Consider the following 14350-nt stretch of genomic DNA (forward strand, 5'->3'; position numbering starts at 1 on the left):
CGGTTACCATGCCACGCAGAGGTCCCTGGTTCGATTCCCGGGCTGGGAGTAATTCTCTCGTGACTTTGGGTGTAATTTGTGTGTGTCCATTGTTCCCGCGACACAGGATTTTCCCTAGTGCGTGTCTATGTTGAGAATTTGCGTTAGTATGTTATTACATAGTATATTATTAGTAATAATCCTGTATAATTTTAATAGTAATTGACGTGAAGTCTTACAATAACGAAATGAAGGTGATTTGTGATTTATAAGAAAGAAAGAAATAAACATTTATTTTATATTAGCTATTCACAAATAATATTAGGACAACTAACCTAGGATCCTTTAAAAAACGAAGATAACTAATAGATTAAAAACTAAAATAGCCGAAAAGGTTAGCCAACTCAGCTTTAACCTAGGCAAAGCACTGGTTTTCAGCTCTGTTTATAAGAAGAGCTCCATTTATAAGGCGAGGAGAATCATTAGGTCACACTTCTAGTCATGAAACTATGACTGCGCTGAAAACTTCCTGGGAGTAATCAAATAGGTGGATAAGCAGTGGTCGTAATTGAATATTTTTTATTTTATTTATTTCGTTCAGGCAACATGACCGATGTAACATATACCTTAAGGACTAACATATCGCACTGCTATTACAATAGTGTTATAACTCAAAATATGTGAAATTCAAGATTATACCATTGTTGAACGTAAAATTTGATACTCTACACGTCAATAAAATCGTTGTTAGAATATTGTAAAAAACAACTAGAATATATCTACTTAAGTACTTAACTCAAAATAAGACACGCTTTATGTCAGCTTAATTCTGGCCAAAATTGTCCTTATTCAAAAATATGAAACTATTTTTTCTCTTTTGTTTTTAAATATATTTGGCAAGTAGGAAATAACTTATACAAAAATTTCCACAGATCTTTCACGGGAAGCGAGTTCGTCGATTCTGAGAGAATACACTTTTTGAGTTAATACACTATTTTATTAACAAAGCGATATAACAATAGAATAAAACACTATATCTAACTAATCTACACGAATTGCACTTGTTGGCAACGTGTGGCGCAATCTGGTGTCAGGTAACCGGCCGCGGAATCGCCGATACATTCGGCCAAAACTCTTTCTTCATGTAGGTTGATTGGCACTCTCATCACAAATGAATTAAAATTTATATTATTTACTTATTGACGAGAGTTGTCGGGCTGCAGTTGTGGTGCCTGACTTCCTGGGAAATTGACACCAAATGGCGGTGTCAATTTCCAATTGTGAATTCATGTGTACTTATATATGCGTAAAGCACATTAGTTGTTATTATTATTATTAGATATAAGCTTAGAATAATAACGCATAGAATGATAGTTTCATATCAAACAAACTGTCACAAGTGAGGCAAAAATCAAATCATGTAGGCTAGTTCTAGTAGTAGGTTAATTTTCGGTTTTAGTGAATATTTATACAAAAATACAAGTTGAAACGCGTTACTTCCTTGTGGAATGTGATGTTAATATCTATTTTATGTTTGTCTGACGTATTTTTACACTAATTTACCGCACATTTCGTCATTTTTAGCTTAAATTCTTGAGCTATTCGCGGTGCAAGTTGACCTTGAGCACTGATGGCCCGCCCGCTCGTGTAGGCATATTGGGAGCGCTTCAATGTGCCTCATATAGCGTGTGCGGGCTAGGTTTCTATGCGTTATTATTCTAAGGATATAAGTATTTTAATTTGTTTAATAATGATTATTTTATGAATATAATAGTTTATGAGACTGTTACATAATGACAGGCATTAAAATACGAGTGTGGGTTCAATCACACGTGTTCTTTAATGCCTCATTATATACAGTTACATACCACTGCTTTATCTATATACATATTATAATCTCTCAATGATGTGTTCAGGAACCGCATGTTACGACTGGCGAAATGGCGGCATATTAAAACTTTTCTCACGCATGTCACACAACCGTAGTTTTCTTTATTCATAGACAAACTAGTGTCGGTCCCAACTATCATATTGTTCGAGATTGACATTTAATTTCGAACAAAACTTCATCTCGACTGAGGTCGAATGAAATTGTTTTGTTTTTCAGAGATCTTCGAAATTTGAATGTAACAATAAAATCGAATTTGGTGTTAATATATAAAACAATAATTACGTTTTCACAGATAAGAAATTTGTTCTAGCAAAATAGTTTATCTTTATGCTGCTCGTAATTTGCGGTTTTTGAACATATCATAGAGGGTTTATGTTATATAGGTTTATAATTATTTTCTGTTCATTTGTCCCTCTTCTTTATTTTAGATTAAATACATTACGTAATATACCATTGTCGAAATTCATTTAATGGAATCGTAATAGGGTCGCCACAGGACAAGCTCTGCCTAGTGTGGAACCAACTGCAGCCATGCACAGTGCTTTCGAGCGTGACTTCACGTTTGCAATGCATATATATGTAAAAATATAATATCAATTTAGTATACAGCTTATTTGATATATTATTTTTTGTAAGTCTTGTCATAATTGTTCTTTGTACTTGTGATGTCAAATAGATATTTTATTATTATTAAGTGGCCAGGAACCAGGTCCTGTACACTCGTTCTCCGTTCGACATGTGTCCTTAACAATTACTATCGAATAATAGGTACTCGACAAAATAACGCACACACACTCAACATAGCCCCGCACTAGAGAAACCCTGTGTCGCGGGTGCCATGGACACACACATAGACAACTACAAATTACACCCAAACTCACGAGAGAAATAGATGTAGGCCATAAAAATATGGGACCTCTGCAAAGTAACCGTTCGGCCACTGAGGTAATTAAAAGACGCATGATGCAAATGAAGCTTTATACTTGACATTGTGTTGTAACTTAGTCGAGTATTACATATTTCACAGTAATTGTTTCGAAAAGATGTCTGATGACGAACGAGGATAGACCCCAGAGTAGATAAAAAGGTGGGATGGCGATGACAGTGTGTGAGTAAGATGTCTGAGAAAGAGACAGATATCATTGATGAAATAATCGGTCTCCGAACCTAATATCGACTAATAACCATGTCCTATGACCGTCATCTAACAAATAAATATGCAGCAAAACATCTAGCTTCGTACCAAGAAACTAAATGACGGCAGGCCGAAACGGTAGTCAAAACATTAGACCTAACCCAACGCACACTGCGTTACCGTAGATTAGAAACGCACACACGCGCAGACAAGACTTGTTTATTATAGACGTACGTGTGCGCAGAATAGACCAAAGTCATTGAGGTTAGCCAATGTTACTTCATATGCTATTATAGAAACTAAATAAATGTATCTTGGTATATATTTTTAAAGACTTATGGCGTAGTTTTGTCATGCGCGTCATGTGAGCTTCACGTTGCGGGTTCTTATTTCATAAAATCTTCTGTGTAAGGCATAAATGGGGAAGAAAATTAAATATGAATAAATAATGGCGGTGATGGAATTGGTCCCGTACAACATTGAGTAGTAAAATCAATTTACAAAATGGGTCTCAGAGTTTTTTTGGGAGATAAGTTTAGAAAGAAATCCAATCTATAACTAGTCCTTCTATTTTGCTTGCGTTTTATTTTTAATGTTATGTAAATATATTAATAAATTCATTTACAACTTAAATAAGGCAATTTATAAACCGAAATTCCAGGGTTAACGAAAATAATAACACAATGGTTAAAGTTAAAGATAACAATCCACTCATTCGGATAGGTCGTTGGCAACATGTTTAGGCAAGTCACCTTACGTTGATCCACGAAAAATAAAATTGCTCCCGGTTCCTCGACCCTTGGCTGAGTGGGTTGGCTTGTAAGGTGCAAATAAAAAATATAATCTTTATGTACAGACCCGAAAGATAGGGAGTTCCGAGGAGACTACGGGCTCCCCATAACACCAGGGTACGGCGGGCGTCCGGGCCGAGCTTAGGTATGGACCCGGACTTAAGTATGGACTCGCCGAGGTTTCTGGTTAGCTGCAGGGATGAACACGTCTGCCCCAGTAGCACGTGGCCGGAGCGTTCGTCTCGTGCTCTGCTAGTGCGTATTAGTAGCAGTCTAGACGAGGGCCTGATGGCGAGGAGATGCGCGGGGCATGCGTGTTGCCCTTTAAGTCGTTAGCTATGTCCGGACATTGTCGCAGGACACTGCTTCCGGCACTAGACCGGAGAGCTAGTAGCGGATGAGCTAGACATCCTCCGGTCCCGCCGGTCGCGTAGGAATTTGGGAAGTGGAGTGACGCCGTTCATTCGGCGTTGGGAAGTGAGCGTGCCGTACAGCTCCGCCACCAATGAGGAGATTTAGAGTCGACGACTCAGAGGTGGCAACCGTTAGTTGCGCAAAGCGCGACGGGAAGTGAGCGTATATAGCTCCGGGACCAATCTGGGAAACAGGCAAGGTGCTGTACCCGGGGCGGCTCACCTGAAGGCGCTAGCCTTACAGAAAACCGGATGAAATCTGCAAACAGGCTGATCTGGGGACCTGACTTAAATGGTCCCTGTGCGGGTTCGCTCGCACAGGTTATAGAGCCCTTCCTGCATAATCAAGAGGTTCATAGGGAGGGGCACTGTAAGGCGCAAATGAGTTTTTTAGTCGCATTGGAGCTCTTTATGAAACAGTTCGTCTAGGAAAGTACGGCCATCTTACTTATTTCTGCCGCCAAGGGGTAATTTAAACATTTATGGTGATGGCAAAATTAGAGGCACATGAGACTTCTCAATTCATGTCTCAGACCGGCGCCTTGTCAGATCTTTGCAATTTATAGCTCCGAATGGCACTGCAACTGCTATGGACAGGCGTGTCGCTTATCACCAGACGCACCTGTTCGATCCGTCGCTTGGTGTCATTACAAAAATATGGTGTTTAATCAATAAATTTACACTAATTGTCGGTAAATACTCGTATATAACTTCTTTCTTAGTCGTGTTCTATTTTTCCTGAACGCTTAAATCTGGATATTTTAAGGTTAGATTAAACAGGTTAACGTATACAACGTCAAAAGTATGTCAAAATTGACACTTAAGTTTTAAATTGAACTTTATGCCGCTTACTGAACTTAATGAACTCTTAAGAACATTAAACATCACATTTTAAAAAAACTCGTTCTCTCAATTACCTGCAACTCATTCGAAGCGTAATTTTTAATATAAGAATTATCTGAAAATGTTCTATCTTAAAAAATAATTAAAACCAAAAACCCATACAAGCCCATCGCCCACTATCAATCGTCGCATCCCATACAAACACAGCGACAGACAAACACATAGACAGATGCGTGTGCGCATTAGATCGATAGCGCAGGTCTTCGGCCTGCCGCCCTTGTTAGAAAGGACGAACCGTACAAGCGTACGTAGTTGACGCAGATTTATTAAAACAGATCGGTTAGTTTGTTGAAAATGGGCAATTTATGACTACGTCAATTCATATTCATATATTCATTGCATCATCATGAGTAATATAAAAATTCTTGAAATAATATAAAGTACAATTTGCAGGGCGTCACAGTTTGTTTAACTTAAAATCAATTTCATCCTTATTAAATTCGAATGTAAAAAATTAAATGCAATATCAAGCTAAGTAAAAAAAAAAAAGTTATTTTAAATTATTTAACGTATTAATAATAAAGTCAAAGTCCAAGTCAAAGATTATTTATTCCATAGGTAAAATAAATTTACACTTGAAAACGTCACATTTAAGCTACTGCTCGTTCACTACGCTGACCTCCCTGAGAAGAACGAGCAAGAAACTCTAGGGATTGCTCTTTTCAAATAAACTTAAATGCTATGGAATACACTTTGAATCAAATTTGTGTGGATTCTGGAGCCGTGTCGTCTTTCCATACATCTTTATCTAACACGTAGTCTTCAATTTTGTAATATGATTTTTCGATCAAAATATTTTTAATGTAGTTTTTAAACCTAGGAAATGATAAACTTGATATATGCTCCGGAATCTTATTGTAAAAACGTATACTGTTCCCCATAAAAGAGTTGTTTACCTTGGTTAAACGAAATCGTGGTACCATGAGTTTGAATTTAGCTCTAAGGTTAATATTATGGATATCTTCTTTCTTATTGAAATTATGTATATTATAATATATGATAGATAGGATGTTACACATATTCAATTATTTTTTGTGAAATTAATCCACTAGTTTGCTATAATTATACAAAGATAGAACACTAAGAAAAAAATCCTTCTATCCTTTCTTCGAACCGTGGCAGACGCTATGCCAACTAAGCCACGGAACGAACCAGCTGTCCTCACGATTTTTTCTGTTCTTGTTGTCGGATCTGTATCTGGTTTTAAACGACTAATTAATAATATAACTTAAGAGAGTATCAAAATTAAAAATAGAATACGTTCATCTAAAAACTATTACCACAGTTGTAAAATACAGATCATCTTATTTATTAATATTATTTATCTCGAAAAATTCTTGCAACGCATAAAAACATTTTTGAACCAAAGTATTTTTTAAGTTCGTCGAATCTGACTCAATTGGCCAGCTTTCGAGAAGCTCCGGGACGTCTTCTCGCCCGTAATACCGCAGTCCTTGAAGACAAAAGTCTTCGAGCAGTGCGTGTTGCCAGCGATGATCTATAAGTTACTCAAGGAGCTATGGAAGGAGGCTATGAATCAGAAATGAGAACAAAAGCCAGTGACATAGCTCAAAGGATTAGCAAGTTGAAGAGGCAGTGGGCAGAACTGACGGCCGTTGGGGCAGAAAGGTTCCCGAATGGAGACCACGAACCGGAAGGCGTTAGGTGTGACAGCCCCCTACTTGATGGACGGAGGACCTGGTAAGGGCGGCGGGTAACCGACGGATGCACGTCGTGTGGGATCAGCTAATCTGGAAATCTTTGGGAGAGGCCTATGTTCAGTAGTGGATATATTAAGGGTTTTATTATTAACCTCATTTTTAGTATGTTACAACTGTAGTATTCACTACTTGGAATGATACATATCGACGCTTCCTACGTAAAGTGTCGTATGTCGAAATTGCCAAGTTTGCAGGGGAGTGTTTTAAAGTTCTCCGTTCCATTTGGCAAAGCTTGTTACTCACATAGAGTGATCATCTAATAGATCATCTAACCGATATCTAGGATTTTATGATACTCAACGTGTGTTACGAGATTTGCCAAATAAAAGTGAGAAATCTAAAGTCACGTGCTATGCGTATTTCAGTGAATTTAGAACTTTAAAAGGCTCCCCTGTAAACTTGGCAATTTTGACATACGATACTTTACGTGTGAGGCGTCGATATGTTGATAGTGTTCCACTTAGGAAAAATTCTACTCCAAAATGGCTGCAGGGTATATATCCCTGTGGAAGTAATCTGTTTATTTAAACAGCTATAGTATCCAAATCACAAAGTATGGCGTTAGACTATATGTTTTACTAAAGGTTGATAAAATCATGATCATAAGTAGCGTTAGCGCGACACGGGGCGCGATATAAAGCGCGAGATGCTTCTATTCTTGCATAGAGACACAACTTTTTAGACGTTCTATTGCTCGATACTTGTTTTTTTTAGAATATCAAGTAACGAGACAAACAAGTTGTGTGTCGGGTAAGCGACATGTCTATCCATGACAGATGCAGTGCTTTAAATCGTAAACAGTTGAGTGACACTACCACTGCGCCCACTACTCGGGGACATAAGTTGACAAGTTATATGTGCCACAATATAATACGAACAAAAAATATTTTAAAATGAATGTCACCTCTACAGAAGATACTTAATCTCATCGTCTACGACACTCACACAATGGCAATGCGCTGGCGCAGCCTACACTTTGTTTTGGGACACTTAGCTTAGGACTTAGACCCTTTTATTGCTTCTTTCTTTTTCTTTTTGAAGTTCAATGTTTTTTTCTTAAGCGACTAAATGTCGAGTAGCAATCAATCTTTGAAAGAAATTGTTTATTATTTTAATTTTGTGAGCTTTTTTAAACTGAACAAGAACAAACGCGCCATTTATCATGATCAATTGAAATTACTTCACTTATAACCAGACATGGGAAATACATATAGAGTTAATAATAAAATCCGTCTAAGATCCGATATTATTATAATGCATATAATGCATTAATGTTTTTACAAATATAAATATTAGACAACGACACATACGTTGCTCTGATCTCGAAGTAAACAACTAAAGCACTTGTGTTATGGAAATAGGAAACAACGACATATAGAAAATTTAGTTTCTACATTGCCCCGGCCGGGAATCAAACCCGAGACCTCAGAGTAAGCGACATTATGAAAACCGGTGTGCAAATAACTCGACCGTGTCACCAAACTTTAGAGTACTTAGAAAAAAAAGTGTTTTATATTTAATCATTCCTGGATTTGCGAGAGAGGTATTATAAACTCTGTGTTAATTTTAAGTTTAGGTTAGCTTTCTCTGTCCATACTGTCAATCATTATCAATTCTTACTACACATATACGTTTTGTTTATTTAACCAACTAAATACGTGGACGAACGGTTACCATGTCGAACTGCCACCCAGAGGTCCTAGGTTCGATTCTCTGGCCGGGAGAAACATTTGTATGGGCTACATTTAATTCTCTCGTGAATTTGGGTGCAATATGTGGTTGTCTATGTGTGTGTACATGGCACCCGCGACACAGGGTTTACCTAGTGCGGGGCTATGTTAAGTGTGTGCGTTATTATTATTATTTAACCGTGTAATACACGTATATACATTAATATTTATTTTTATTTAGTAGCGGTAGAGCTCATTGTGAAAGAGTTCGTCTAGGTGAGTACTGACACCTTACCTATTTCTGCCGCCAAGCAGTAATGTGGGCATTACTTTGTTCTGATTTTGAAGGGTAAGTATGCTGGTGAGGTTACAGGCACATAGGACTTATTATGTTTCAGGGTAACTGGCACTGGCAGTGCCCCTAAGATCTTTCCGAATTAAAGCTCACAGTGGCAACTGAATAGGGGTGCTTCTCCCGTCACATGCATTCATAAATAAATTACCAAAATGGTTAAAATGGTAAAATAATGCCTGTATACACATTTACACAAATCAAAATGTGAAAGAAAATACGTGTAGTTTTTAATAAGTACATGTACAGAAATTTTGATAAGTACATGTACATAAATTTTGATAATTTCGATGTCTGGTGACAGAATACTTATTTTTAGATATGTAAAGATAAGTTATGTGTCACCAGTTTTTTTTATCGATTTTGAAAAGAAGAATCACGGTTTGATACAACTCAGTCACACGTTTATACACTAGGCCTTTTTTAACTTGCAAAGGGTTTACGAAATCTTTCCTGTAACACATAGCCCTTAAAATCCCGTCTGCCAATAAAAAGTTAAAAATAAAGCTGACCCACAGAGCCAGTGAATAGTTTCAAAGCTCTGTTAAGGCACCTGTTCGATATGACCTTGTGTTCCCTTTTATCTTTTTTTTAGTGGGCCCAATCTCTATGCGTCTATAGAGTTTTGTAGAGATATTTTTATGGGAATAGGTTAGATAGAAAAGAAAGGTAACTTTCGATGTTGTAAATGACATGTTTAATAAATTTTAATATCTTGGTTTGTTTTTAGTTATTAAGTAAAGTAGTCTTAAGTTTATATAATATTATGATGTTTTACTATTGATATTCAATTAATTTTCTGTCAAATTACTCCATTATTTTCTTATAATTATTAATTTGTTAAACAGATTAAACTCTATGAAAAATTATTTCGATCAGCATACAGTGTCTGACGCTGTTCCAGCTGAACTACGGAACTAACAATTTACAATTTTTCTGCGTGCTTGTTGCAGATCTTTGTTTTTTTGACAATTTTTTACCGTAGCGCCATCTGTTAGAAATCTATGAAAGTAGTAATTGTTATTCAGCTTGTGAAATATTGTATCGGACGCAAATATAAAAACTATAATAATTGATATTGTAACCTTTTTTCTGTAATTTCAAGGCGATGACATTTTGTTACAAATTGTCCACGATAAAATGGACAAACGTATGTTGTAATAACAATAATGTAGTGAACAACCGCACCAAATTATATATATACAATTTATATAAATTTTAGAGCTCCTTGTGAAACAGTTCGTCCAGGAAAGTACTGCCACCTTACCTATTTCTGCCGCCAAGCATTAATGTAAGCTTTACTGCGTTCCGGTTTAGAGGGATAAGGGTGCTGGTGAAATTGCAGGCACATGGGACTTGTCAACTTACGTCTCGGGATAACGGGTGCAGTGGCATTTCCTCTAAGATCATTGCGATTTGAAGCTCTGAGTGGCACTGCAACTGTTATGGATAGGCGTGTCCCTTACCACCAGGCGTACGACTTGCTCGTTCCATCACGTGGTATTATAAAAACAAAACATAGCCTTAAACTATGAACATGAACTCTCCTGTACTAGGAGTACCAGAGCAATGGAATTATCCCAGAACACCCAGAGCGATTTAGGAAAGTTAGTTTCTCAAATTAGTTCTTCAGAGAATCAAACCCCGAGACCTTTTCATCTGGCGAGTAAAATGTTAACCGCAGAGTTAAAAAGAACATGGTCGTCATCGAGATTTGACTAAAATATGTTATTTACCTTACCTTATTAGAAACAAGAAACTGTTTCCATAGTAATTTAAAATTTAACAACATATTGTGCATTATCATTCGTGTTAAGTTTGAATAAAATAATCATAAATTAGTTTGTTATATTGCGTAACAACGAATTACTCTATTTTCTTATCTAATTCTGTAAACTGTAATTTATAACATTTTATAGTTCTTAATTTTGGCAACAGACAAAGTTTACAATGTCACAGAAAAAAATAGCTCGGAGATTTCTGTGATGCATTTCACTTCTATATCTAGTGTTCTAATTTTGTGATCTAGATTGTCTAGGTCGTTGAAGGCTTGTCTGAAAAATATTTTTTTTATAATATCAAGTGATGGCACGGACAAGTCGTGCGCCTGATGGTAAGCGACACGCCTGTCCATAACAGTTGCAGTGCCACTCAGAGCTTTAACTCGCAAAGCCCTGACGGGCACTGCCTCTGCGCCCAACACCCTACGACATAAGTTAAAAAGTCCCATGTGCCTGTAATTTCACCATTAATATAATAATAGCGCACACACTCCTAACGCCACACTATGGAAACCCTATATACACACATAGATAACTACAAATTACACCCAGAGAAATAAATATAGTTCATACAAATATTTCTCCCGGACCGGGAATCAAACCCGGAACTTTTGCGTGGCAGTCCAGAATGGTAACCGTTCAACCACGGAAGCAGAATCGCGTATATTTGCTTTTTTAGCGAACCAATGTTTTTTGCTTTTTACGGGTGCCATGATCACGGTCATACAACTAACAATATTATATGTATTTGAAAAAATACTTTTAATGTCAGTTTTAAACTTAGAAAATGATAATCTCCGGAATCTTATTGTAAAAACGTATACAGTTCCCCATAAAAGAATCGTTTATCTTAGTTAAACGATATCGTGGTACCGTGGACTAGGCTGTATGAGTAGAAATACTGGCTGAATGAATATAGGCTTGTGTTTGGAATTGTGTTAAAAAATAAGATGTAAAAAAGAAGAACATCTTGGTTGTTCTAGAAAAAGTTTCCATCAGTTATGACGTAAATATCTATTCATGAAAATAGCCCAGTTTTATATTTTAAAAGTGCCTCCACGCTCAAACCTAAACTACGCGCCCCTTTATATACCATGAGTGTGGACTTATGTAGTTCTAAGGTTAATATTATGGATATCTTCTTCCTTAATGAAATTATCTATATTTTTTTACTGTAGTCAGTACGCGAGACCACGATACGCTCGACACGAACTAAAAAAAGAAATAAAAATATCTGCTCGTACGATCATAATACTACTAAAGAAATCGAAAAATCAACATCGAATGCAGCAAAAATAAATATTTCCAAAAAAAACATTCAATGTCCGAAATACCGAAACCGGCGCAAGCGCAACGGCCGAGACCCAAGCTTCTGTTACAGCGCAAACTAAATACGATCCTTTACAAGAAATTAGTCAGCGTTCCCGAAAAGCGCGGGCAACGACCCCTCCGGCTACACCTAAATATTTTAGTCCCAAAAAAAAATCGCCTGTTTACATAACACGCAGAATTTTTTAAATAAGCACGTCAAAGGGATAGAACGCACACTAACAAAATTTTCGTGAGTGTCTCTTGTGTGCGTGGAGCACACACAGACACGCCGTAAAAATGGCCAGTCGGTACATCGCACCACTACAATGAAAGGACGACGTAAGTCGCATACAAGTGCATAATTCGGCCGAGATGCAAAAAAAAATATTTGGCAACGCGGCCCCTACGCGCCCGCCAGTCGCCCGCCCGCCTGGGTTAGGTTAGGTTAGATTTTTTGGCTCCAAAACGCTCGTTGGTAATTTTTTGAATTGCATGTACATTTTTGTCTACATCACTAGGAAAAGACGTCCTGCCTGAGAGTTTACTGGCGCGTCAGTACGTCGCAATTTTTTGTATATACAACTCGGAACACGCGCTGCTACTCCAGTTGGATTCTAATATGAATTTTAATTTAATTTTAGTTTTATTAAATTTTTATTTCATTTGTTCTAAACCAACGAGTGTGTAGTTAAAAAATTAATGACGGTCGGGCACGGTGAATATATTTTTATTTTCAAATTTAAATTTTTCCAGATGATGGCTTTATTAGTTATAAATTAAATCAAGATTTATTTTCTCTTCCCCCCAAAAGACTGTAGTGCCGTGTGTCGTGTAGTGTTGTATTTTCAAATTATTTTATATTTTCGTTGGACTTTCCTGTGTTATCCTGTTTTTGTTTTTTGTTTGGTAAGTAGATACATTTTATTTTTGTTCATTAAATGTCTCCTTTGTTTCCTCGTGTCCATATCATAATTAACTATGTTTTTTAAATGAAACTTCCTAAGTAAACAATTATTTATTAGGAATAAGCTATTTTTGTCATCGTCACAGAATGAAAAACAAATCACTTTTTAAGAACACAGCTAATGTACTCTTCTCACTTTGTTATCTGGATTTTTAATAAACAAAACAAGCAAAAAAAATGTCTAGACTTTTAGTATTGGTTTCTTTCTAGTCCTAGACACAAGGACACGTCGTCCTGTGACGTCAGCGTCCCTAGGCACTGGCGAGAAAGTCGGCCATCTTGATTCTGTGTTCTTTTTTTGAACCCTACAAAGTGCGTGTGCGCAACTCCGCCATGTTGGATTGCAATTCGAATTTCGAATCATTTCAAAAACGGTACATTGGAAATCGAATTTAGATTATCGAACGTCACTTTGTTTTTTTTGGTTAATTTAGTTTTTAATGTCCATTACAAACTAAGTTGTTGTTATTATAATAAGCTATTGCGAGTTTTTCAGCCATTTGAAAACGATATTTTAATGTTGATTCAAGTAACATTTAGTTTACGAATTAATAGTTAATAGAAAATTGTACAGTCTCCTTTGGTACAAAATTCATTTCAATAAATATTTTTTTGAGTCAACTTTGTACACAAATATACAAAATAACCAAAGAACAATGAAACTGAATAAACACTATGTCACAAATGCAATAAAGACATCGCATTCTAAATTACAAAGTACAGAATTCAAAAAGTAACATTTTTGAGAAACTGATAAAACAAAGAAAAATAAAGCACAAAATAAAACTAATATGTCTTTTTCTATATCAAATAGACTTCTTTCATATTTACCACCAGACAAATGGCTTACGTTGTGTGGCACGTAATGTAATTTAAATATATTTGTTTTGCCAAGCTTCTCTAAAAATTTTTTTCTTATTTGGTCACATTATTATTGAATACAAAAATGATGGGAAAGATGTTTTGAATTTTATGTTTTTTGCTCTGGGTTTAAAAAAAAGTATTTATATTGAAATCAAAGCCTCTATGTCAACACTGCCTTTGTCTATTCTCTAGAAATGTTTTCCGTTCCGTCGTAAAAACAGGATGTTGTTCTTTCTTTTCTAAGAATTTTTCATTACATTAGTGCAACCTTTTGGCGTTGTAAAAAAATAAACAATTATTATTATATAAAATTTATCTCAAAATAATTGTAAATAAGCTTTGTGCGGCTATAGTAGTCTTAATGTGGTGTTTCGGCGTTATTCAGCCTTTACAGAATTAATTCTTTACAAAGAACATCTAATCTTGAATAAAGAATAGAGGTGTTAGTTTGAAAACTCATTTGCAGTCCATTCTCATGCGCGCATTTAAAGGTACTTTAAAATGACAACAAAGTTTATTTCAACCACTGGCCACATAATACCAGTGAGTATAATTTGGAAAGGGGGACTGTTACC

At 36.2% G+C, this 14350-nt stretch overlaps 1 protein-coding gene across 5 annotated transcripts in view; it reads left to right on the forward strand.

The window, feature by feature from the left end:
- Positions 1-12354: 12354 nt before the first annotated feature.
- The window catches only part of LOC113225829 (broad-complex core protein isoforms 1/2/3/4/5), a 220556-nt gene continuing 218560 nt past the window's right edge, over positions 12355-14350 (forward strand). For 3 of the 5 annotated variants that reach the window (XM_026458280.1, XM_026458276.1, XM_026458279.1), the window contains exons 1-2: positions 12355-12391; positions 12701-12853. The gene's annotated coding sequence lies outside the window, so the exon portion shown is untranslated. Of the gene's footprint in view, positions 12419-12700; positions 12854-14350 lie in introns of all 5 variants that reach the window. The other 2 variants (XM_026458277.1, XM_026458278.1) reach the window with 2 other exon arrangements.

The sequence above is a fragment of the Hyposmocoma kahamanoa genome, unplaced genomic scaffold (genome assembly GCF_003589595.1).
Source record: "Hyposmocoma kahamanoa isolate Upper Pololo Valley unplaced genomic scaffold, ASM358959v1 175, whole genome shotgun sequence".
Lineage (NCBI taxonomy): Eukaryota > Metazoa > Arthropoda > Insecta > Lepidoptera > Cosmopterigidae > Hyposmocoma > Hyposmocoma kahamanoa.